Source organism: Triturus cristatus, chromosome 3_2 (genome assembly GCF_964204655.1).
Source record: "Triturus cristatus chromosome 3_2, aTriCri1.1, whole genome shotgun sequence".
NCBI lineage: Eukaryota > Metazoa > Chordata > Amphibia > Caudata > Salamandridae > Triturus > Triturus cristatus.
The window spans coordinates 800,483,903-800,509,490 of record NC_140584.1 but is presented as its reverse complement, the minus strand read 5'-3'; positions in this window follow the sequence as shown (position 1 = coordinate 800,509,490).

Genomic DNA, 25,588 nt, shown 5'->3' with positions numbered 1-25,588 from the left:
GCAAGCCCTAGAAGTAGAAGATTTACACTGTAATGATTCTTATTATGCCCTATTGTGAAAAATCGTGAAGAATATTGTTATACTAACTGTAACTTGTACATATTTGTAGTTTTGTGTCTGTATGCATGATGATCGCAAGATTATGGGCAGTTCAGTAGGCCTATGTTGGCTCTAGTGTAAAGACAATGGTAAACGCTATAAGTGCTTTCAGTTTCCTTAAGTGTGATCTGTTTATAATGAAAGGTTATGGCAAGGCGAGTAGGCCTGACTAACATATTGAGAAAAGCATTTGTTCAAGGCAATAGTCTTGTAATGGTGGCTTGTTATTACAGTATGCCAAAGGCTGTATGCTGATGGAAGAGGTGTGGCGCCGCGGCCAGGGCGACTGACGCCGGAATTTGGGGATCACGGTTCGATCCCCTGCACCGGCAGCAGATCAGCCCAGCACCATGTGACTCTGGGCAATAGCTTGCTTAATCTTCCCGACGGCCCCCAGCGCCTAGAGACCCTTACGGGTGATTGTTTGCGCTTTACAAATGTGGATTATTATTATTATGCTTTATTACATTGAATTATGCAGATTACCGTAGTAGCAAGGGTCTTGGTGTTAATGACCCCCTCAACAAACCATGGATACAAAAGATTTGCACTGTGGTAATAGTTAATAGGACTCATTAGGAGGGAATGTACATTGTTTTAACAATCAATTTTGTACATATTTGTAATTTATCATGGTGTTTTTAGTGGTTGTCTTGTGGGAAAGGTTATGGTCAACTCAAAAGGTCTCAGAAGATTATGGTGACCAGTCAATGAGAAAGGTTATAGGTCTGATTTTTTATTATGAAAAGTTACAATATAGACAGTAGGCCTGACCTATTGATTGCAAAAAGCATATGCTAAAGTCAGTAAGTGTTTAAGAGCGGATTGTTATTACTCTGCATTAAATTCTATATGTTACATGGAATCACACTGATTAACGTAGTTGGCAAGCGTTTCAGTGTTGGAGCAAACTGTATAGATGATTTGCACTGTGAGAATCCTCTCTATATCCTCTAAGAAAAGATTTAATTTTGCTTTGCCGAATGCAGTTGTGTATGATTTTGTAATTTTATGAGTGTGTGCCCGCTGGTTGCCTTGTGGGAAAGCTTAACTTCAATATAGTAGGCCTGGGTTGGTTATGGTGACAAGCCAATTACCACAGCTACATGCCTGATTAATTAATAATGGGAAAATGTATTTAAGATGCCATGGGTCTGAACTGTTTACTATGAAAAGGTATGCCAAAGGCAACAGGCCTGATTTGTTTACTTTTTAACAGATATGTTAAAGTCAGTAGCTGTATTATTAAGGGTGAATTATTTTTGCACTGTGTTAAAGCCTGCAGTTTAGTATGTTGTTACATGAAATCTCACAGATTACATTTGTAAGGCAGGATTCTGATGTTGGTTACCCCCTCTGACAATATTAAGGGGTAGAAGATTTGCACGTTCTTGTTAGAATCTCTTCGGAAGGCCGGCAGGCTTAACTGTCTGCCAGGATCTTGACATAAAAAACAGTCAATTAAATACATAACCTATCCATTTATATAAATAGGTATCCCTATAGGTACATGGATGGCCTTTGATCTGTCTGAATGTCACTTATGCTCTGCTCCCATCCATAACCGCTCACTGCATGTGGTAATAGTTCAGTCCTCATAAACCATTATCTCTCTTGTCCTGTGACTGAGGGCATTTTCTGATCATGTGCATGTCCACCTGAAAATTAGTATGCTTCAGTATGAGGACTGGTTGTCGGGTCCTTTAGTTGTGTATAGTGGGCTGCTTGCTTGCCGCTCATTTCAGTTGCAGAATTCAGCATCCCACGTGGCTATTTTCTCTAAACCAGGTGACCATTATTGAATGCTGTTGTCCAAGTGTATCACTGTTTTACCATTCGAAGATGGCCAACATGTTGGTTCTAAACATGGCAGCCATGCTGGAACATTATGGCAGCCATGCTGGAACATTAAAACAATCATAGAATATGTACAATACTACTGCAAGATGGACATCTGCTACTATGTTTAGTGTTAATGTAACCATGCCATGTTTAGACAGCAACCTGTTTTCTTTTTTCTACTTCTATACTATTCATTAACCTGGCATCTGTTTTTGAGTTTGTGTGTGTTTTATTATGGTTGTGTAAGAGTTGAATGCAAGAATGAGGAGTGAATGGAGGCCTGACTGCAAAGATGAGCAACGGAGTGCATGCATGATGAACTATTGAGACTCTAAACCCATCAATGACACAAAAGACACTTTCATTCATAAGCCAGACCTACTGGAATTGCCAGTGGTTGTTCATTCATTACAACAAAAAAGCCCAGCTATAGGTCTGTGGTGTCTATCAGTCACCTACCTTCTATGAACAGCATTTCGCAGAAAAGACACAGATAGAGAGAACCACTAGACACTTATTACAGATGTTTTTCCTGTCACCAATGTTGATAGTCACCCAATTCATCCTCGCAAGGGCCATATTAAGTTCCAAAATCAAGCACACAATGTTCAACTATCCAACACTGAGAATGCCAAGACACACATGTTAACTATCTACTCAAAATATACTTACATTAAAGATATGGAATTTTTATTCTGCAGAAATGTACACAAGTCTTTTATTGTACATGTTCAGTTTTCAGACCATGTAAGTACTCGTTCGTTCGTTAAGTCTTTATTTCGATTAAAATAATCATAAAAGACAATACATACAAAGATGGCTAAAAAAACTTTTTGGCTAAAAACACAATGCCATATAAAACAATCAAAACAGAGTGGCAAATCAGTAGTTAGTGCAGTATATATGCCAAGTAAAAATAATCAACAACCAAGAACCACTATAAAACCATGTAAATACAAAAATACAGTATAAAACCAGATGATGACTGTTGCTAAAAATTGATTAATTAGTGATGCCGCACTGAAGATACATGACATTATTATGGCTATAGCTAGGCTTGGGTTTCTCTTAGTTTTTTGCAGCGAATGAACCATGCCCAGCTCAGGAATTTTGCCAAAGCTACAACTATAGGAGCATAAGTGGATGTCCACAAAATCCATGTCTACGTATGTCAGAGACACAACAGACTTTTTGAACATTTTGTTGAATTTTGTCACCCCATGGGAGGAAGACATGTTTTTTTGTACTATAGACGTCACGTCTTTATACACTTCAATTCCACACAGCTTGGGCATGGAAGCCGTTGAATATTTTTTATTGGAGTCAAAGATACCACTTGATCTACAAGTTTTTCTTCTTGAATTGTTACATTTTACGTTGTATCACAGTTATTTTTGTCACAATAATGTTTTCTTTTTGCAGCTCAACGGTACTTCCATGGGCAATTGTGCAGCTCCCAGCTACGAAAATTTGTTTATGCACAAATTTGAGTTAGATCACATCATCAATAACGATCCATGGAAATCTCACTTACTTCTTTTTTTACGGTATATTGACGATATTTTTTTGATTTGGCGTGGTCCAAAAATGTTGTTAACACAAGCCATTGATCAACTCAACCACCTTAATGAAAGATTGAAGTTTACATTTAACATTGGTGAGTCTCACATTAATTTTTTGGATGTGCTTATCAAAGACAACCACATACAAACGAATCTGTACCGTAAGGATACTGATCGTAACAACCTTTTACACTTTTTCAGTTTTCACCAGCCTTCTCTCAAAAATCACCTACCATTTTCTCAAATTCTCAGGATTAAACGCATCATTTCAGAATCCACCCAATTGTCACAACAAATCTCAAACATGGAACGTCGTTTTTTTGACAGATGTTACCCACCTAAAGTTCTGGCTAGGGCAATTGAAAAAACCTCAATGAAATCCAGGACCTTACTATTGGATCAATCTCAGATGAACATCAAATCTACTTCTAGATCCGTTATTGTAACCAAATTTTCCACAGAAAGTTTCAGTCTCAAAAAAACAATTCTTAAGCATTGGCCCATGCTACAAGTTTAACCTGATTTCAATAAAATCTTTGCAGAGAGACCATTGTTCGCTTATGAAAGAAGTAAAAATTTGATGCAATTACTGAAACCACCCATGGAAAAACAATTATCTTCATCACACAAGGGCACGACGCCTTGTTACAATTGCGGAAACTTCAACAGCATCATCAAAGGGAACTGTGTTCAACATCCTACACGTGGTTATAACATCAAACTTTTTGTCTCCGCCACGTGCGATTCGAAAAATCTAGTCTATATGTTGAAATGCCCATGCGGCTTAGCATATATTGGCAAAACAGAAAGGAAAATAAAAACACGTTTGAATGAGCACAAAAGTAACATCAGGAACAACAACTTGAAATCTACAGTAGCCGTACATTTCAATGAATATAACCACAACATCAATCAACTACGTTTTCTTGTTTGTGAAATTGTTCCACTCAAAGATGGCAGGGATAACCGAAAATTTTTAATTCAACGTGAAAAATTCTGGATTTACAAAATGAACTCCTTGGTACCTACTGGACTCAATGATCGAATTGAACTCAGTTGCTTTATGTGAAATTGTATTGTGCCATATATTATGTTTCTTGTTAATCTTGTCACTACTCGTTTCTGATACTTTCCTTTTATGTCACTTATTCCCTTGTTTATCTGTCTCATTTGTTGTTAGTCTCTTCACATTTAAGTCAACTTTTCTTGTACTTTTCTTATGTTTAGTTTTTTCAACTTTAGTTTTTTATTTATTTTTTCAACCTTTATTTTTTCAACCTTTATAGTTCACATGCACATATTTTTTTATTTCGTTTCCCTTACTTATTTTCTCATACTCCACTGTCAATTTTACTTCCACTCCACCATTTAATACACCCTTACTTTACCTATAACTTTGTTCACACCTAATTAGGACTTATATACAATGTTATGAACAGTGCTTTATCTGTTTTAGAATTCCCATTCCAAGATGGCTACCATTTACGCGTTAGATTAACTGTCCGTTTTTTCCACTTATAACGTGGTGAAACAATTGCCAGCACTAGTTTCACCAATCATGCGCACATCGAGCGTGTTTATTTGAGATTTGTACGTATAATGTTATGAACAACGGTCTTACTTGTTTAGATATTGTTACTCTAAGATGGCCCCCAGTTGCGCGTCAGATTACTTGTCCGTTTTCACTATTTATAATGCGTTGGAATAATTGTCAGCACTCGTTACACCATTCGTGCGGACATGGAGTGTGTTCGTTTGTGATACTTAACGAAGGTAAACCCAAATTTAGCGATATTACTTTCACAGCATTTTGAGTATTCTTGTTCTTCTACGGTGGTTTGGTTGTTTTCATATCCAATCTCCGGGCCAAGCATTTGTTTACGGTAAACTTATTCCACACTTTTTGAATCACGGTGTTTTCTATTCACTTGGTTAAGGGACCTTGTGTCTTATTTTCTTTTCTAATTCTATCATGGTGGTCTGTATCATTGGGACAGACATTCTATCGTTTATCTAATTTAATTTTCATAATTTCTTTAACGTGGATTTTCTTTTAGTCCCTACCTTCTTCTTTCTTCCTTCTTTTTTAACGACATTGTTGATTTTTATGTATTTTTTTTAAGCTTTCATAGGCCAGAGGGTAGTGACACTTTCTCCTATCTTTATATTCTTAGGATTCCTCCTGACGAAGGGTTACCCACCCGAAATGCATTGGGGATTTATCCTTTGTTTTCTTTTTGAAGTTAATGGAATGGATTAAGTAACTTCATGGTTGGATATTCATGATGACAATGGATATATTGTTTTGAATAAAATTTCAAGATCAACTTCAGTGATATTTCATTTGGATACTTAGCGATTTTCTCGCATCACTACAGCTGTGCTACTAGAGGGACACCACTCATAATCGAGTTGTGCAACTGCTGTCCACAAAATCCTTAATGTCACCATAGCCGATCTAGTGCCCATGTTCATGCAAATTGGTTTGAGCCACTTAAGCTGGGGGATTTGTAAGCCGGGCACGCCAGCAGAAAATGGGATATGGATTCCAGCGAAGCTGGGCAAACAGGACAATGCTCAGACCCGTTCAACCGCCATTTACAAGTGAAGGCGTTGATTGGGAGAGAGCCAACCCTAAACTGATGGTATAGTTTCCTATCCACCGGTCTGGAAATGATATGCTTCAAACACGAAATCCTGTTTTTGCATCAGATAATCCGAGGATAGGGTGGGCCTAGTGGTAGAAAAAAAGTATTTGTTCTTAACCATGTCTCAATAGGCGGCCTTGAGCTCCCTTTTAGACGGAAATCGATTTTCTTCGGGGTGCTCCCACAGGCCACTCATCTCCATCCCACACAGGGTGTTTTTTTACATTCTGGAACCATTTGATCTTTCCCGTACAGCCAACCCCCCTGAAATCCATAAGGGATTTCGCATATTGGGAAAGCTCAGGGGTAACCCAGAGTCGTCGCTAAAACGCTATTGGTCTATAATGAGCTAGATCCTCAATTCGAAGGCAACCCAGATCCAAAAAAAGGGGCAATAGTGGTGTGGATTGCGGAAGGCTCGTAATAGCTCTGACAAATTTGTTCTGGGCTTGTGACAAGGAGGAGATGTTCTCGAAACCCCATAGTTCCGCTCCATATAGGATTGAGGTAATAACCTTGGTATTGTATATCTTTAAAACAGGGGCCATGGGCTTGGTAAATGAGAGCTTGTGTTCTTTTACAAGAGCTCCTGGCAGCTGAGCGTGTTTCAAAGCTAAAAGATCAATGTGTGGTTTCCAGCTAAGTTTCTTACCCAGGTATGCAAATGCTTCTGTCTGTTCCAGAAGGGCATTGTTCATGAGTACAGTACTTTGAATGGTCTTATGATGGTGAAAGACCATAAACTTGGTCTTATCCACATTAACCACAAGCCCATGGTTGCGGCAAAACTCCTCGAACCTAGACAATGCAGCCTGCAATCCCTTCTGCGTCTTGGATAGGATCAGGGTGTCGTCCGTGAACATGAGAGCTAGGGGCATCTGTGTGGTATGTGGAATCGTATTGAACCACCCTATTAATAAACAGGGAGAACAATGTCAGCGCCAGGATGCATCCTTGGCGCACACCCTTCAGGACTGGGAATCTAGCTGTGATCGCCAAATATAAGGACGCCCCAAAGGGAAGGGATGCGAAGGGGGGCAATAGGTAATTAACAACTGGAGAACCTCGCTCTCTATAAAAGTGAAGACCCATCAGTGTTGTAAAAGGACTAGTGTAAATAGTACAAAGTACACTTATATGATATGAATATAATTCATCCAAGAACCTGTTACCCATATGTGATTTTTAAATGTAATTCATTATGTACACAAAACATAAAATACTTGTTTGGATTTAGCTACAAAACCTCCAGTGCAAAAAATACTCATAATATTGACAATTTATGTTTCAGTGGTTAGATCAAGATATTGTACGATGCTCTTCAGGATTCCACTCACAGCGGACTTAAATGTGAAGTTTAAAATTTTTGGTTCACAAACCTAGGTGATAAAAAACTCCATATCACAACGACAGCAGTTAACATAGAAAAAAACGTCATTAAGGTGACTATTAATGCAAACCAGTGGATACCATTCCATGAAACAAGTGTTTGGGTAACCAACACCGTTTGGGTAAATGAATTCCAAGAAAAAAGTAGTATATCTGGGAAATAATTTTCAGGCAACTAAACCCAAAAGTGAAGGAAAGGGGGCTGCAGTTGGATTCCTTACCAATTCTCTGAGCAGAATGGGTCAAATATATGTAGACACAGCAAAGCGCTTCTCAGAGAAAAATTAAAACAATGAAATTCTATAGTCAATAGAACACATAAGGCCAGAGTCTCTCTGCAGCAGTTATACAAATGATGAATACTAGAGCCACCCATGATATCCATTAGACACCTCTATTAAACTTTAAACATTTTTAAACTGATAAACAATAAGATGATCATCTCGATAAAAATAAGGTGATACAATTACATTTCTTATCACTCCTTCGATCAGATTACTTCAAATGGGTATGATTAAAGCATATTAGCATATTGCATATCAGAGTGAGCCTATGTCTTACCGTCATGACTCAACTGTACACGCACCACGTACATATATTGTTGCTACCACAGCATGCAGCTATCTCATACTTTTGTAGAAAGAAACGAGCATAAGCCCACCAATATGTGAGGTTACAGAATATCTACAGAAATGAATCCAACAAAACACATATCTACAATTAATTGCAACAAGAAAACTGGTTCCTAATAGTCACTTCCAAGTAATCACACCACACATGAGCTGCTGAAATCATTTTTTGGAAGAGAGTAGCCTGGCTCAGCCACTGGGGCTGTTGGGGATTACCCAAGTGCATATGTGACTATGTCCGTGCCTCATTGTTACTATAATATTGTGTGACATCATTGTAAAATCAAGCACTGAGAGATCTGCCTGGGACAATCTGTACGGTACAAAAGAGGGTGGTGATGGACGGAGCATCAGAACCAATCAAACACTCGCACCCAGTCAACAGATCTGGGTTTGATCCATCACCGTTCTTTAGCCCACTCTGCCACCCCAGTTCAGACAATCTGTAGGTGGTTTCTTTTTGAGCTTCTGATTGTTTGTGTCTGTTGTATTGTGAGACTCCCAAATAGAGTCTCACTCACTGTAATGCTCTGTTAAAATAGTTTGCTGCACTGCAACATATAGTGGCCACTTATCGATGCAAGGTCAGCGGATTGTGGACAGTTAGGGTACGGGTCTACGGGAAGCTTGTAGGTTACATACGTGACACATGTTCATGTGAAAGCTGTGCGAGGATGGCTTTTGTCTGTCAGCCAGCGGTGCACAGGTAGGCCTGTTGTCAGTTGAGATACTTTCTAAAATAAAATATGGTCCCTTGGCGTAACGAAGTTAGGTCCCCATATTTCCTTTGGATTCCAAATGAGTTGATAATTTTGTTTTGATAAAGTGTGCTGACGGTAGTGTGTTTAAGGGCAGCAACCAGTATATGGCATCATTGTGTTAAACTATGTTTTCCAATTATCACATTGTACTTAGATCAGAGTTGATTCTGTATCTATGTGTACATTGGTCCAGAACTCATATTTAGGGTTGGTTTCACTCTAAATGAGTTCGGTCATTTGGTTGTACATGGCTTTTGATATCATGTAGTCCATTGGATAATGAGACAGTCTCATGATATAGAGGGGGTGCAGCTGTGTGTCCCAAAAGTTATTGTGACATCATCCTGTGAATACGGCCAGGAGAGGTCCCATCCTGGACAAGGAGCGGAGGACAGAATCCTGTCTCCACCCTACACCAGGTGGTATTCTTGAAGCTAGTGAGGGAGAAGTGGGTGGGCTTGAGGGGATTAGAAACACTGTGTAGAAGTGTTCTGACCGTATATTCTTTTTAAATCATAGTTAGGCCAAGGTCCAGTTACACCAGACAAAAAAGTGTGAGAAATTGATTTGTTGGTTGAATAGATGGGTAACCCCTTTTCAAGCAACTGCCACAATCCCTGCTATTAACCTGTGTTTAACCCTCGAGTAGTTTGGCACAAAAGCAGTCAGACTTAACTTATAGGCAATGTGTAAAGTATTTATGCAGCACACAAGCAGTAATAAAGTGAAAACACAACACAAGAAAAAAGCCCACATGAATTTAGAAAACAGAGTACATTTTAATAAATTATTTGAGAACCACAACAGCAAAAATCCAATCAGTAGAACTGGAGGTATTCATTTTTAAAGTTTAAGGCACAAACTAAAGGATCTAAGTCGCATAAGACTGCATCAAATTAAAATAATATAGCTGACCGCGATAGAGAACAGGTCTGATACAAAGAGTGGATTAGTTCCAGTAGGTGCTTACCTTCAGACTTTGAAGAATTTCTGAGAAAAATGTTCTGGGATGGTAAAGTTCAGCAAGGCAAGGCTGCAGGCAGTGTCCAAGGAGGGAGCTTTGTCAGGGAGCCACTGGACGAAGTCGCGGTGAAGATTTCTACGTTTCAAAGTCGAAAATCTCCAGCTATAGGTGGTGGCCGATGAAAGTTCCAAGAGCCGGCTACCCCTTTGGTGCAGGACCACTGAACAGGATATGCTGCTGCAACGAAGAACGTAGCAGGAGCTGCGGTGAAGTCAGGCTGACTAACGGTGCACTTTTGGCTGATAGACGAGCAGGTTGGTCCCGGCCTCCTCTTGTTTCTCAGAGCAGTTTTAATCAAAAAATGTTCCCAAGTTTTGGATTTTGGTTATCCGAGCACTTTTAGCACCACTACCAAGGACTGGTGGGGCACAACTTGGGAGTTTAGGGCTCACTCAGGCTGGTGCAGGTTGGAGATGGTTGGAGCCTTTACTGTCACCAATGTTCTGATGAGGAAGCCAGGAAACTAGCTTTTGGAAACACTCTGCTAGTCCTGGGTTCAAGCCAGTGCTTAATTTGTAGAATATTAACTGCAGGTGCGCACATTTTATTTTAGGCATCCCCCATATCCATGGCTCAGCCCACTTCCTTCCATGGCTCCGCCCAGTTCCTTTATTAGCTCCACCCACTTTATTGGCTCCACCCACATCCACAACCCTGAACACATCAGAGCCTCCTCCTCAATTCTTGAGCTCCTTAAGAAGCTGAAAACCTGGCTCTTCACGTAAGCACTTAAGTGATAGAGTGAAGAAACACAAAGCAAGACAGAAAAGTCAGATCAGGATATGGTGCAACAGGTAACAGCAATGAAATGTGCAAGTGCATACTTTTGTGGATACATCAGATATCCTTGCTGTCAATGCAATCCCTTAATGGTGCATAGAGAAACAAGTATCCTTCAACCACATATCTTTAGTAGTGGCATGGAACATAGGCATCTATTACCAGTTTTACTGTAACACAATGCCGAACAATACTCGAATCTGTGGTTCTTAACCTGTGGTCCAGAGACCCCTGAAGGTCCTGAAAGCACATTTTAGGGGCTCCGTGACTGCTTAGAAAAATAATTAATATTTACATATTAGTAAGCAGAATATAAATAAAGAAGCAAAATGTAACATTGAAATTTTTAAAATGCTCTACAAATGTGAAGAAATTTGAAATATGAGAGTAAAAATGAAGTTGGTATCCTCATATTCATTCATGGCAGCAGTCTGTACAAGTATATCAAACAGCATATAATATGGATGAAGGGGGGCTTCAGTTGAATTTAGAAAGCTCCAACATTCCCATTAAAATTAAAATAGTTTTTATATATTTGTTGAATTAAATCAAATTTAATATTGTGTACTTGTTTGATGAATGCTTGTGTCTTTATTTTTGTGTACTGTTTAGTGGTTCATCATCAAAATTGCTTATGACTGTGTCCCCGGTTTCCAGTATTGACTCATTGGGGTGCCCAGCTTCCAATCATGATACAGTGGCGGTCCCTGGACTCTGATTAAGTGGCAGTCCACAGAAGTAAAAAAGTTAAGAACCGCTGCTCAATTCTCTGAGCAACATAAATGCAAATTGCAAAGTGTGAGAGAACCAGGGACAACTCACAGTTCATTTAATTCTGTACCCATAAATGAAAACTGTACTCTTTCTTCTGTTTGGGTTTCTTTTAGTAATATGTCACAATTCAGACATTGTATTAAAATGTCCACTGCATAACCATTTACCCTCTGTTTACAGCAACTTGCATTCTCACATACATTTAGATCATTTGATTGCAAGAGAAACATAGTTTACCTTCTTCCTAACCTGGAGAGGAGTTGGCCTAACGGCTAGGGCGGTCGACCTCGAATCTGATTGACCGGGTTCGAGTCTCGGCAATGACGCTGAACATCCTGTGATTCTGGGCAAATCACTTAATCTCCCTGTGCAACAAAAATTAATGTGTCCTCATGTAACGCAACTGGTGCTATGTAAAGCGTTCTGATACCCGAGACCGGGACAAGTTTGTGCTATATAAAAATCTCCTATTTAAAGACTAAGGACTTGTTTAGAGCTTGGAAAATTGCTGCCTAGTCTATGGAGGCAGGTCCTTCGCTTCCCTGGAGAATGTCCACCTGCCAAATATATAGGTTTCTCTGCCAGCCAGTAAGGGATCTATGTGGGGCTATCACTGTGGTGACTGCAGAAAGCATTAGCGCTTTACTTAGCAGGCACCATGCTGAATGCATCACTTCAAAGTTTTGTTTTTACAAAAACAAACTGCGAAAGCTCAACTTAGTTACTGAAAAAAAGGGAAAAATGGTCCTGGCATGCAGAGAGATTTCTGTTAGAGGAAGAGGGTGATTTCTTTGGTTTCCCTTCATAACGGACAGGCTTGCCCTGGTTATCTCAAACAGGAAAAATCTACAGCCGGACCTCTGTCCTGCATAGGACGGACAGTTTGACATAGATTGAGCGATGGCCCAATGGCAGATGGGCTACCTGTCAAAGAGTCCTTAGGTCGGAGTCAGCACAGGCTCTGCCATTAGAAACATGGTGCTCCTCCAGGCTCTAAGCAGAGTAGGGACAGGATATAAAAACTCTAAATGAGATCCAAAGATTTGTACATAGAGAAAGGGAGATAGAATTGCTACAGTTAAAAAATATAATTCCAGCAACCTTGTTCTTTGGTGGCATCCTGTAGAAACCATTCCGCAGGAGACTAATCAGCTTGCTGAGCGTTTGCATTTTGCTTGCCAGACCAATGGAGTGGAATGAAACAAATAACACTGAGATGGGTCAGTGATCCTCATTGTATGTGGCATGCAGTGTAAGTGGGGCCACTAGAATTATTCGTTTCTGAAGGTGTGCTGATTTCCACATAATTATGGCTTTATTGCATGTGCCATATGATCCACCTTCTACTACACTATCTTCATAACAACAAAAATGTGCTTCTAACTTTGACAGCTCGAGTGTTACTTTAAAAAAGCATCACACATGAAGTCACACGGTGGCAGATCCGCGAACCATTTACAAAGGCTAACTGGTCAACCCTTCAGTTGCCAAATATTATCCGAGTATTAAACTGGTTCTAAAGAGGTGAATCGGTTTCTGAGATCATATTTATGTGCTAAACTGTCAAAATAGCAACGTAATAGTACTGCAAAATGTGCCTTGTCATTTGCTCTTTCTTACTACATAATTTAGCCAGTTCTGACCCATAATTTGGGGCTCCGTTGTTGCATAATTCTAGTGGCCCTAAGTTCAGGCACTACAATCAATGGTGCTAGGTCATCGAGCAAGCAAGTTTTTTTACATCTTCATGATCTGTCTGGTGGAGCACGCAAAAACTGACATTATATTGAAAATAAACCTTTTTTAATCTCCCTCTTTGATGGCCAAATAATCTTTTGAAGCTCAAAGTGGAAAATGAAGTTGTCGGTAAACACCTCCCTGAACAATTACATTTTAAACTAACTGGGTTGTTGTAATCTGATGTCATAATACTATACCATGTGAATATGAAATAATGTCAATGTGAAGAAGTTTAGTATTCAGACTAGAAGAAAAACAGCACGCCTTTGGTCTGCAAAGATTCATGCCAACAAGAAATACTTTGGGCCTTATTTATGAGACCCTTTGCGCCGCTGGAACGTCACTTTTTATGACGTTTTGTGGCGCAGGAGCCTGCTCCATATTTACCAGGCAGCACTAAGCCACTTTTTGGGGCTTAATGGTGCCTCGTAAATATCGTTCCCTTTACCGCAAGTTTTCTGCGGTAAAGAGGCGTGCAATGGGTGTTGCTGGGGGCGTTCCCAGCAACATCCATGGCTTATTGACACTGCCCCAGATGTATGAGAAATCTTAACTCTGAGGCAGCGCCAGAACTGTAAGCCTCCTCAGGGGAGGCATAAGGGAGGCACAACGAGGCGAAATATCTTTATTTCTCCTCATTATTCCTTTTTCTAAGTGTGCTGCATTTTGCAGCGCACAGAGGAAAATGAAAAAGCCTCTTGTGATTGTTAATGTGCAGGAAGGTTTTCCTTCCTGCACAAAACATCCCTGCAATGCAGGCACCCTTGCACCATGGTGCAAAAGTGTCTGCGTTGGAGCACAGCAGCCCCGGGTGCATCAGCACAGGGGAAAAGAACAGGAATGCGCCGTATCTGACAGATGCGGCACATTCCTACCCTTTTCTTTTGCTGTAGGACAATGCAGCAGGAAAGCCTGCAGCGCTGTCCTACGGCAAAACCTTATAAATTAGGCCATTTGATTCTGTTGCACTAGCCTGCCTTCTGAGAGTTCAATGCGTTTTGCTCCACTCCCAACACAAACGAATGAACTCTGAGCACCCTACGTCACCCCTTTTCAACGCTCTCAAAATCAGTGTACAAACATGTGCGTGGGCCTGCATAAACGTCTAAGATATTTTCGGAGAGCATTTCACATAAAAGTGACCTGATAGTATTCTAGTTTTCAAGAAAGGTTATGAACTACCGGCATGAGAGGCTTTATAAATGACCACTGTAGTAAGAAGTGAAAGGCGTGCTGTTTAAAAGTCGTGTGTCCTGTGTAGTTTAGTGATGCACAAGTTCTGATCCATGGTGTCGATAAAATGACACAGATAAGGGTTTAATGACCTGTTCAAATACATCATCCAGTGCACTTTTAATGCTGCTCACACCCTGATGCTCACCAACCTGCGAATGGACACTTCTTCCCCTGAACAGCAATGGGTGATAGGAGCACTCGTCAAAGAAAGACAGGGCTCGAGCTCTGTTTTTGTGGTTACATGCACTGAATGATGAATAGCATCTCCAATCCCGAGCACACCACATACGCTTCAAGGTCAAACTGGTTCCCTTGTGCGCACGGCACGTGCACCTAATAATATAGCGGGCGGCCACAGCGTCCGAATGTAATAATTTTACTCACAAATCCAGCACAATCAGGCAACACTGAACCCAGGCAGGCAGGGGTTTACCGTGCTATAGCAGCTCTTCACAGGGGAGACAGAGTGAACTTAGTGAGACAATATCACTGTAGACTCGACCCTAAGAAATAATTGCAGGTGCTAAGCACCGAAAACTGCCGGCACAAATTAAGCAATGGTTCAAGTGAGAAAACAGGGCTAGAGCAGCAGGGCAGGCCTCTGAGTGTTCAAGGCAGGCTCCAGCTAGCAAAGCAGTCCTTACAGGTGCAGCAAAGCAGTCTTATGGAGTACACAGCAGGCCACAGCAGCAGGCAATCTTCTGAGAGTACTTCTGCAGGTCCAGAAAGTGAGTTGAAGAGTGGGTTTGAAGGTCCTATTTTTATACCTGGTGTCTCCTTTAAAGTAGAAGAGGTTTCTAGAGAATTCCCTTTGAAGTGTTTAAAGTTTCCTCACTCCCCTGCCTTGACTCCAAACAGGCTGCATGAACAATGCAAGAGTGACAAGTCCTTTGCGTAAAGGCAGAGCACAGCCTATTCAGTTGCAAGTGTGGCTGAGCCCAGCTCGCCTCCCATCCAATGCAGGTACACCTACTTCCTCTATTGTGTGGTTGTTTGGGAGGAATAAACAAAGTCCAACACAAACATCATCCGCAGCCACAATTTAGGTGCTGTGTTTCATTATGTGAGTGGCACACTGTTAGACTTCCTCCTGTATTTTTTTCTGATCTGGTGTTGGGGGTTTTATGACTCTGGGCATTTTATCACTGCTAATCAGTGCTAAAGGGCATGTGCTTTCTATTGTAAACTTGGTAATATTGGTCTACACCTGTTTGGCGTATTTAATTTACCTGTCAGTCCTTTGTACAGTGGTATCCCATATGCACAGGGCCAGTACATTAAATGCTACTGGTGGACTTGCAGCGCTGCTCGCTCCACCCACCAAAGTAGCCTTCAAAACCTGTCTCAGGCCTCTGCTACTGCAGGGCCTGCATGCGCAGTTTACTGCCGCTGTGACGTGGCACATAAGGTGGTTGCCACGTCAGTAACTCCCCTTTTACTGCATATCAGTCACCTCTAAGGTAGGCCCTAGTAGGCCTATGGGCAGGTTGCGGTGTAGGTAAAAGGTAGGACAGGTGCCTTAACTGTGTGGCATGTCCTGGTAATGACAAACAGCCTATTTGGTTTCTCACTGCTGTGAGACTGCCCTCTCAAAGGGTTGCATTGGGGATTCCCTGATATGTACTTCAGTGGTAATTCCTGACATGAGAGGGGCAGCGTGGTCAAAGTTTGATATGTTTGGAATAGTAGCGATAAATCCTGCTTGTTGGTGAAAGCAGATTTATTATTACTATTTCAGAAATACCACTTTTAGAAGAGGGATTTCTGTGTGTTGTGTGTTGTGTCTTTGTGCCTGCCTGATGTGTATTGACTGTCTGGTTCTGACTGACAGGAAAGAGGGGATGTGCAGTCACTCCAGCCAGTCCCTGGGGTGTTGAGATGTGTCCTGCCCTGCCTGTGTGACTCAGCGCTAGGCTGAATAGACCCTAGCTGAACTTAAAGCTGCAGGAGGAGTTGTCCCTTGCACCTGAATAGGCCTGGTCTGCATTTGGAGTGGCGGGAGGAGTTGCACCTGCCCCTGAATAGGGCTTTGCATGCCTTCCACAATGACGGCTCCGCCCTCTGTGGTGTGTCTGGGGCCAAGGCTTACACTCACAATGGATGTTGTTGTGCACATGTAAAGATATTCTAAAGTGCCCCCAGAACTGGTTTGGACTGGGCTCTGAGCCCTGTGCCAGGGGGAAGAACAAAGACATATGGACTATAAGTATTGGGGCTGTGACCCCATGAAAGGGGAACTTCTTGAACGTTAGGAACTAAATTGGGAATGCTGGGTGCCAGGAGGAACCGCCATCTGGGACTACTTGTGTGAGTGAACCCGCCTTCCGTTGGGCAGCTGAAGGGACTGCTGCTCTGCTGAAGAGACCCGGTGTGCTGGCCTGCCTGAGCCTGATCTTCTGGGATTTACCAGAGCTGTGCGGCTGGCCTTGGAAGAAATTGAAGCAGCACTGAGTGAGCGCTGTGCTTTTTCCCCCTTGTGAGGTGGGGTTCATCAGAAAAGTGATTGGTGTGCCTTTCTGGAGTTTTTCCTGCTGGTGGTAGCGATCTCGCTGTGGGGAGAACTGCTGGTTCACAGGCGGGTGACGTTCAGAATAGACAACATGGCAGTAGTGGAAATTGAGAACCTGCAGTCTGCAAGGGACGCGCAAGTTTTGAAACTGCTACGAGTGTTTGTGGTGGGCTGTTTGCGGCATGATATTGCTTTTCGCGCAGTACACGTACCAGGGGTTGACAATGACATAGCCGATACTTTGTCTCATTCACAGTGGGGGAGATTCCGTGGGCTACCCAAGGACACGGACCGGACCCCGACCAGCATGCCGCAGCGTTTGTGGTACGTAGGCAACACAGGATGTTGCAGCTGGTTCTAGGTTTGGTGGCGCAGTCGACGAAGGTGGCGTACACGACGGCATGGGCAGAATTCTTAGGCTCGGGAGCGAGATGGCGGGCTTCACTGGCGGGCCGGCAGGAAGATGTAATACAGTTTGTACTATCTTTGGTCGAAAAGGGGCTCACAAGGGTGACAATAGCGGGTAAAGTGGCAGGGATCGCCTTTATGGGAAAGCTGTTGTGGGGTTACGCGCCTTCCGCGGGGGAAATAGGGTCGCGCATTTTGGAAGGGTAGGCCCGGGAGTACGGTCGAGTGGCTCGGGTCAGGAATCCCCTGTCTTGGGAGCTTCTGGAGAGGGTGTTGCAGGTTTTGCCAGGGGTGTGCAGAGATGACTCGGAGCTGAGCCTGTTTTCCATGCTGATGTCGTGGATGTTTTTTGGGGGTTTTCGTGTTTCTGAGTTGTTGAATTCCAAACGGATTGGTATGGACCAAGGTTTCACTACAGGGGAACAGGGTCTGCTTGTGGCAGGAAATCGAAAACGGATCAGAGGGGCGGGGGGCGATGGGTCTCCTTACAGGCAGTTGGCTCAGGCTTGTTTTGCCCGTATAGGTGGGGGACAAGATGGAGGTCTTTGGCTTCAGACACATTGGGAGTAGTATTCAGGCATTCTGATGGGCGGGTGGCGAAGGGGTCACAGCTCCTGGCTCTGTTGAGGAAGGCTTTGGCCCAGCTGGGATTGGATGGCAGGGGTTTTGGGACTCATTCCTTCAGGATTGGAGCAGGGTCCGAAGCGAATAATAGGGGCTAGGGGGTGGGGGAACATCATGAGATTGGGCAGATGGTCATCAGACTGTTATCAGCGGTATGTGCGCAGCTCTCCCGGCCTTTTGTAGCGCGGTTATGTGTTTTCCCTGTGTTCATTCATGTTTCTCGTTTCAGGTTCGGTGATGGGTTCCCTCGCCAGGAAGATGTCCATATGGATCGTTGGCCATTCTTTTGTGAAATGGGCTCAGGTCCAGGCCCGCTCCAGCTATTTTGGAGAGAATCTTGGCTTTAATACAGAACTGTTCAGGGTTTGTTGGAAAGGGAAAGGGGGTATGCTCTGGAAAGAGCTCTTGCACGTGTTGAATAAGATGTTGGTGAGTGGTAGGTGGCCCAATGTACTGGTCATTCACCTCGGCGAAAATGATATGGTTAAGGAGACGGGATTGGCTCTGATGAGGTGTATGAAGCGAGATTTGGACGTGATCAAGCGGCAGTGGTCGGGGTGCGCAATAATGCGGATGGAGTTTGTGCCGCGTAGGGTTTGGAGGGGTGCTGTAAACCCAGGGGCTGTGGACAAGGCCAGGAGAAATGTAGAAATGGTCTGCTTTTGCCGCCAGTTGGGTTTTGCCAGGATTTGGCACAGAGTCATCAGGTGCGACATGCCAGAATTTTTCTGGGGGTCAGGGTCCATCTGTCCAGGCTAGGCATGGACTTGTATTTCTTGGAGATGAGGGGAGTACTGGCCAGGATGTTGGGCGTGCGTAGAAGCTGAACGGGGAATTGTCTGGAGGGGCCATAGGGGGGTTAGGGGTCTAGGCAGGGAATAGGGGTTAGGGGGTCAGGGTTAGGTGGCAGGGGGGGCAGGAAAACGGGGAGCCGGCGTTTCCGCCTCCTCTCCCGCTTTTTCCTGGGTGGTGGGGTTGTTTGAAAGTTGGCCAAGTTTGGCTGGAGTTTTGTAGTTTCTTGTTAAGTTTGGGGAGTTTGTGAGCAGGAGCAGGGAAAGGTTAAACAGGCAGGAAGTTTACATTACAGGTTCATTAGTTACAGTTGCATAAAGGCAGGTAGGATTTTAGGTCATGGGAGGTTAGGATTTATAAATGCTATATTGTAAGATTGTGTAATATTGTTATGGAAAGATTGTATGTTGCAGGGTGGGGGTTTTATGATGTGGGGATCGTAGGGGTGGGGGGGAACAAGGGGTCAGGTATTTTATGTATAGAGAGGTTTTAGTTTTGTAAGGCAAAGTGCCAGTGTTAATAAAATTGTAATATACACCTGTTTCAATAAAGCGGTCTTTTACACACACAAAATGGTTGTTGGTGTGGCTTGCCCCCCCTTTCCCTCCCAAATGGCAACAGATGCCTGATTTTGTTTGCATGCAGAATTTTTTTGAGCGCGGTTAAGACATCTTTGTTTGTCAAGCAGTATTTTCCTAATTCAAAACTGGCAGTTTGTCACTAAAGAGAACCCATGCCTGGCTGAGCAGATCCTGACAAGGTAAAGATTACACCACTGTGTTAAGAGCGCTAACTGTCAAGACCGTTTTGTGTCTACTGGTGTTTTTCATGCAGGCAACATAGGAGAAAGTCCCTTGGGGGTTGAAATACATTGCCATCCTTTCACAGCCCCCTCTAATAGAACAAATCTGCTCTCTCCTCTCCTCTGGCTGATGTTTCCAGAGCTGCAGGGCACAGCGCCTTTAAATGGGTTTCAGCGTGTCATCTGCTCTAAATCTACCCTCCTTATGTACAGAGCATTAGACTCCTTTCCTAGTGTCATGCAACATTAAAATGGGAATGCAAACACGTCAATGACATGTATTTGACAAAAAATAATGATTTGAACATCACTTTAATGCCTCAGAATCTGCAATTCATGTATGCTAATGAGAGCGTAATGGGATGGTTTGAGAACCGAGCTGTCATCGCGCTGCCAGGCGGGTTGCAGAATGTGAAAAGATACGGCGCGCAGCCGTCGCCCCGAGCAGGGCCTGCGTTCTGTGCAGTAATTTGGGCTGAACACTGGCATTATTTCCTACTGCGGGGGGCGGCTGGGAGGGGTCGGGCTGGGATGGGAGAAAAAGATGCTGCGAAGGTCTGTTCGGACGCGGAGCTGTAGTGCGTGACTGGGGGTTCGAGCCGCGCAAGGGCAGGTAGGTGCACGGGCCACTGATGAGCGGAATGTGCACGCGTGCATCTATAGCTGCAAATTCACAAGCGCGCGCCCTTGTAGATATATGTAAAATGGCGCGGCCTGTCCATGCACTCATCATCGGTACTGCGACATGGAAGAGTTAATAATCCCAGTAAACATTCGTTCTCCGCAAACAGGGACTACTCTGCGGCGTACTACGCTGCTCTCTCCTCTGTAAAGCTGAGTTCAGGCTGAACATGTACATATCTTTATTGAACTTACATTGTCAGCATCAAAATGTATATATGTTTCTTTTATAAGAAGCAAGATCAGACCCGGCGGTCCGTTCTATATTATCTGGACCGAAGGGAAGAAGTGATCACGGACTGGTGGATTGATGGACTAATGCGCCCACTGCAGAGACCTGTGTTCGAACTCATAGTCACAGGTTAAAATCCCGGAGCGCCCACTTAGCCTTTCATCCTTCTTAGGTTGATAAAATGAGTAGCATTTAGTTGGGTAACAATAAAAATCTGTAATTCAGTGCCAAGATACCCTTAGGTAAAAATGTGCTTGCAAATTAATGCTATGTGTTGTGCCTCCTTTTTCAGCAACCAATGAATGCTAAGATCCTGATGAGCTGCCAGCCCCTGCACAATGATTAAAGGGAGGGCTCTGTGACTGTGCAGCGCTGCCGGCCAATCTCAAGTGTGGAGGCGTCCTTTGAGAATTAAATGTGCAGGGATGAGCAAGAGGCACTTGTTACTCTAGTAGTAGAGAACATCACTTGAAAGATCTTCAAAACCAGCCCACCCTTCTTGTTCCACTCCTAGTCCTCCTCTCCTGTCTATGTGCTCAAGCCAAGCCATGAGGAAAAATATCTATAAAGCTCTTTGCTGTCTTGTATAATCTCCCCTTCACTTTGACTTTGGCTAACCCATAGAAGTTTACAGGCTACGTACCTCAGGCATTTTTAGGCCTAAACTATCTGACTGGCTGCCTTCACTGGCTGGCGCTCGGTGATGTTGGCTACCTGTAAAGTCCCTTCTAACAAATTCACATTTTTCTATTTAGCTTTACTGATGTCCTTAAATATCCTTTGCTTTTTATTTCCTCTGTGTTCTATTGTGTCCTATGTTCAATGTCAGTTTCTAACTTTATATAGTGTGATTCCAGTAAGTATTGAAGGCTATTGGACTCACAGATGTCAGGTCAACTTGCAAATAAGGAGCTATTCTATATAGTCCATTTCCCTTAGCATGCCTTTAGAGTTCAATTAAATTTGTTCAATTACATTTGTGCACCATTCCTCAGCAAGTCTATGGAAGCTTCATGGTGGCTTATATAATTTTGACAGGCATAAGGTGTATTTGCTGCATGCATTTTGAAAAAAGAATCCCTGAATCCATCAGAAGTTATCAAGAGAAATCAATTTCTAGCAGAAACTAGGACAGTTGTGGTTGTTAATCTCAGAAACTCTGCTTCTAGATACTTGGTCGCACCGTCCGGAATGACCAGGATATGCTGAAACCCATTTTCAAATAGTTCAAAGAGTCAAATTAGGCCAATGATCATCCTTTCATAAATGCAACCGCTGCCACTGCAGCATGCCAAAATTTCACAGCAAAAGCAACGTTTTTGAACAACAGTATGTACACCTGGCCAGAGGACTCCCCTAAGAATGATCCCTTGGATCATAAGACTCCTCTAATGGCCGGCCATTACCTGGTCAAGGAATACTTCCACGAGTGCTCTGTGATGCTTACGTATTACTTCACTTGATTTTTTGGAACAGTAAAAAAGTGGGTTTTTAATTGGGCTAAATGTGGGTCCTTTACAAGTAACTAGACTGCAACCTTTGGTCTACTGGTTACCAAGTACCCCGTTATAACTCTTGACTCTCTCAGACTAGCAATGTAGATCAGTCCATGACTAGCTCGGGGGGATGTGGGCTACTACCCCAGTCCACAGGCACACAGCAAACAACACCCAATAAATTATTATCCAGTTATTGCTTTTACTTACAAAGGAATTGCACATTTTATGTACACAGTGCTCAATACTACGTAATTATTTAAAAATATTTACATGATAGGAGATGGAAATACCTACGGTGACAAGCACCTATCAGTTCACACCTCTAGCGAGCCCTGAACCCTTAGACCACAACACCCCCTACATACATACATACACTGGATACATTATACTTGGGTGTAGTTATGAAAAGGAAGGCCTACTGGCTTTGTCAGTGTATCATCACAATAATAAAAGGCAGAAAGATGTCATAATAAACTAATGCAACACCATTAAAAACACTAAGGATGGCACCATCTTACAATGACATTGATTAGGGGAGTTTGTGAATGTCAATAACGCAATTACAAACATTTAAATGACCTCCTTTAAAACATGTAATGATTCACTATTAATTTTGTAATAGTAAACAATGCATTTCATTGACTTTCAGTAATACACATAATGATTCACTGTTAACATTGTCACTGACTACAAAGTATTTCAATAAAGTATGTGTAAGAGTTTTTCTTCTATTTTTATAGATGCTACTGCTCAGCCTTATGACTCACCAACAGGAGTCCCCACACTCTAGATCCTTTTGCAGAAATTCCCAAACTCTAGAAGTGCTTGAAAGGAGAGCAAACTTTCTCTTGAGGACATCAATATAAACCCATGAGAGACTTAGTGCAACATTTGGAGAAACATAATGCGGGTAACTCTGAGGCTTGCTGTTCTTCTGGCAGCCCCCAGAACACTTAACTATATGTTGGTGGTGACACTACCATCCTTGGAGCACCACAAAAAGCTTATTTGCAAATGTAATGCCCCACTCATGGGGTTATGGGGTTCCCCTCAGCCCTGAGGGATGCATATTTTATGAGTACCCTCATGCCTCAACAAAATGATTTCCCCCCTTTTTAGTTCTTAAATTCTAGGGTTCCTGCCCCTGCCAGGCACCAGAATCCTGCATAATTATGGGCTACATGGAGGGACTTAAAGCCCCTGTGGCTCCTGCTGGCTCCTTCGCACCCAACTCCACTGGTCCCATGTGGGAGCCAGAAGATGTTCTTACTCCCATATGAAGCATGGTGAGGAACAGCAGAATGAACGCACCCAATATCCCAGACATGGGCATGGGGGATAGGGAAACACCCATCGGTGCTCCTGGGGCACATGTGCCTCTTGAGCATTGAGGCATTCTTCTTCAGTTCCCGGTGAGATGGGGGCCACTAGGAACAATCCATAAAAGAGTGTGAGTGTTCATTTTTTTGTTTGCTAGTTCCAGTCTCTGAGAACATTGGGACCCTAGGAGCCTCTTGCACTCCCCTCTCATATCACATTTTGTTGTGCCCTGCACCTTGGCTGTGCCTGAGTGTATATTGAGAACCAGAAAGGGGGAGACCACTCCTGCTCTGTAAACTCCCCAGAGCCCATTAGTATGATTTTGATGGGGAGTGTCATTTTTCTCCGGCTTCCTGCCCCCTAAAACTGGTAAATTTGGAGGACCCTTAGGGGGCATGTCCTGACCACCAAGATGGCTGCCCTAACCTTAAATAGCTCCATTCCAACCCTGGGACCTTAATCGAATCCCGATCAACCTAGTGTTTGTGACCTGTGCCCCACAGTGAGCAGTTCAGAGGCTCAAGATTGCCTCAGAGGAAAGACAGGGTTGACCAGCAAATTGTGGCAGATTAAAGCGTGGCAGACCCAGCTAAACCCTGCAGCAATATAGGGGCTGCATAGGGTTTGGAGTGAGGGGGAAGAGCTAGAGGACGGTGATGGAGCAACAAAGTGGAACAACAATGGTCTGGCCCTAGGCCCATGATCGTGGTGTGCACCACATGGCAAGCTGACACAGATGCCCAGAAAAGCGAGAGAGGAGCAGGTGGAGAGCTCTGACTGTCTAGAGACAGAAGGTGAGAATCACTTCCCTGCTGTATTCCATTCATGCCTGTGTTCTGAGACATCTCATTAGCAGGAGGGAGCAGCAGACCAAGAAGATGACACAGGGGTATGGGGCAGTCTCAACGAGCATGACTTGTTGGGTCTCCACCTCCCACTACTTGGAGCCTGTGAGGCAGGAAAAGACTGAGGGGGAATCCGCAAGGGGGCCTGTCAGCACTGGCCAGAATGGTGACTTGACCCCCCACCTTTCAATACCTCTGAGAGATCTGGCCAGCTTGAGCAGGGGGCCATGTAGGGATGTAGATTGCTGGAGATCAGGTGGCTACATCTGCTGTGGAGGGGACGCCACAGGGCCTGATGGAAATTGTGACAGGGCCTTGTGGGGGCTCACCAAGAACAAGTGAAGGAGCTATTGTGGTCCTACTTGCCTCCTCTCCCTTGGAAACTCATGGGCCCCCAAAACAGCGAAGACAGCCTACCCCTAGGAGGACCCATCATCACTGATAGCATCGGAGGTCTTTCGCAGAGCAGGGGAAGTTTCTTCCACAAGTACCCTACTCCGGGAACTTGGGGGCAAATTTACAAGCCCTTTACGCCAGATTTGCGCCGCTGTTGCGTCACTTTTGTAACGCAGCGGTGGTGCAAAGCCAGCGCCATGCTGCGGGCTATTTACAACGTGACACATCTAGGGAGATGCGTCACGTTGTTAAGCCCTGCGCCACATGTGGGCGTTCCTGCACAGGGGGGGCGTTCCAGCGCAGGAACGCCTCCGAAAAGTGGCTGAGTGAAATCTACAAGATTTCACTCAGTCACTTTTACGGCCATGCTGCGTCAAATCCCTGCGCCTGCTTGAAGCAGGCGTAAGGATTGACGCAGCATGTTAGGGATAGGGGCACCCCGAGCCTTGCTGGAGCTGCATCGCGCTTGCGACGCATTTCCAGCAATGCGCTGCCCTTCCGCGCGTGGGAGGATGCGACACGCATCTGCCCATCCGTGCGATACGGTGCGCCGCATTGTAAATGCGGCTCATCAGTGGTGGCGCACGGGTGGGCAGATGCGTCGCAACTCTTCTGGCGCATCCCTGCTGATTAGCAGAGATGCGCCAGAAGTAGTAAATCTGCCCCTTGGTGTTTTTGGACTGCTTGTGAGTTGCCTCTGCAGAAGATATGTCCAATTTCTTTCGTTGTCTGAATATCAGCAGGCTGGGGAAATCACAAGTGCAGACTTCTGTACAACAAAGTAGAATTGATAAATTTGCCCAGGCGATGGGGAACCAAAAGCTGCTGTCAATGGTAACTGAGGGGAACACTGCATGCCTGGAGTCATCTCTCATTGCCCCCGAAAAGATTTTTCAGACAATATGTGGCAATCGCACTACCTCGGAGGATAGGATTAATGGTGTGGATCTAATTCTTCCTCCTAAGCCAAGATTTGTAGAAGGTGTCTGAGTACTT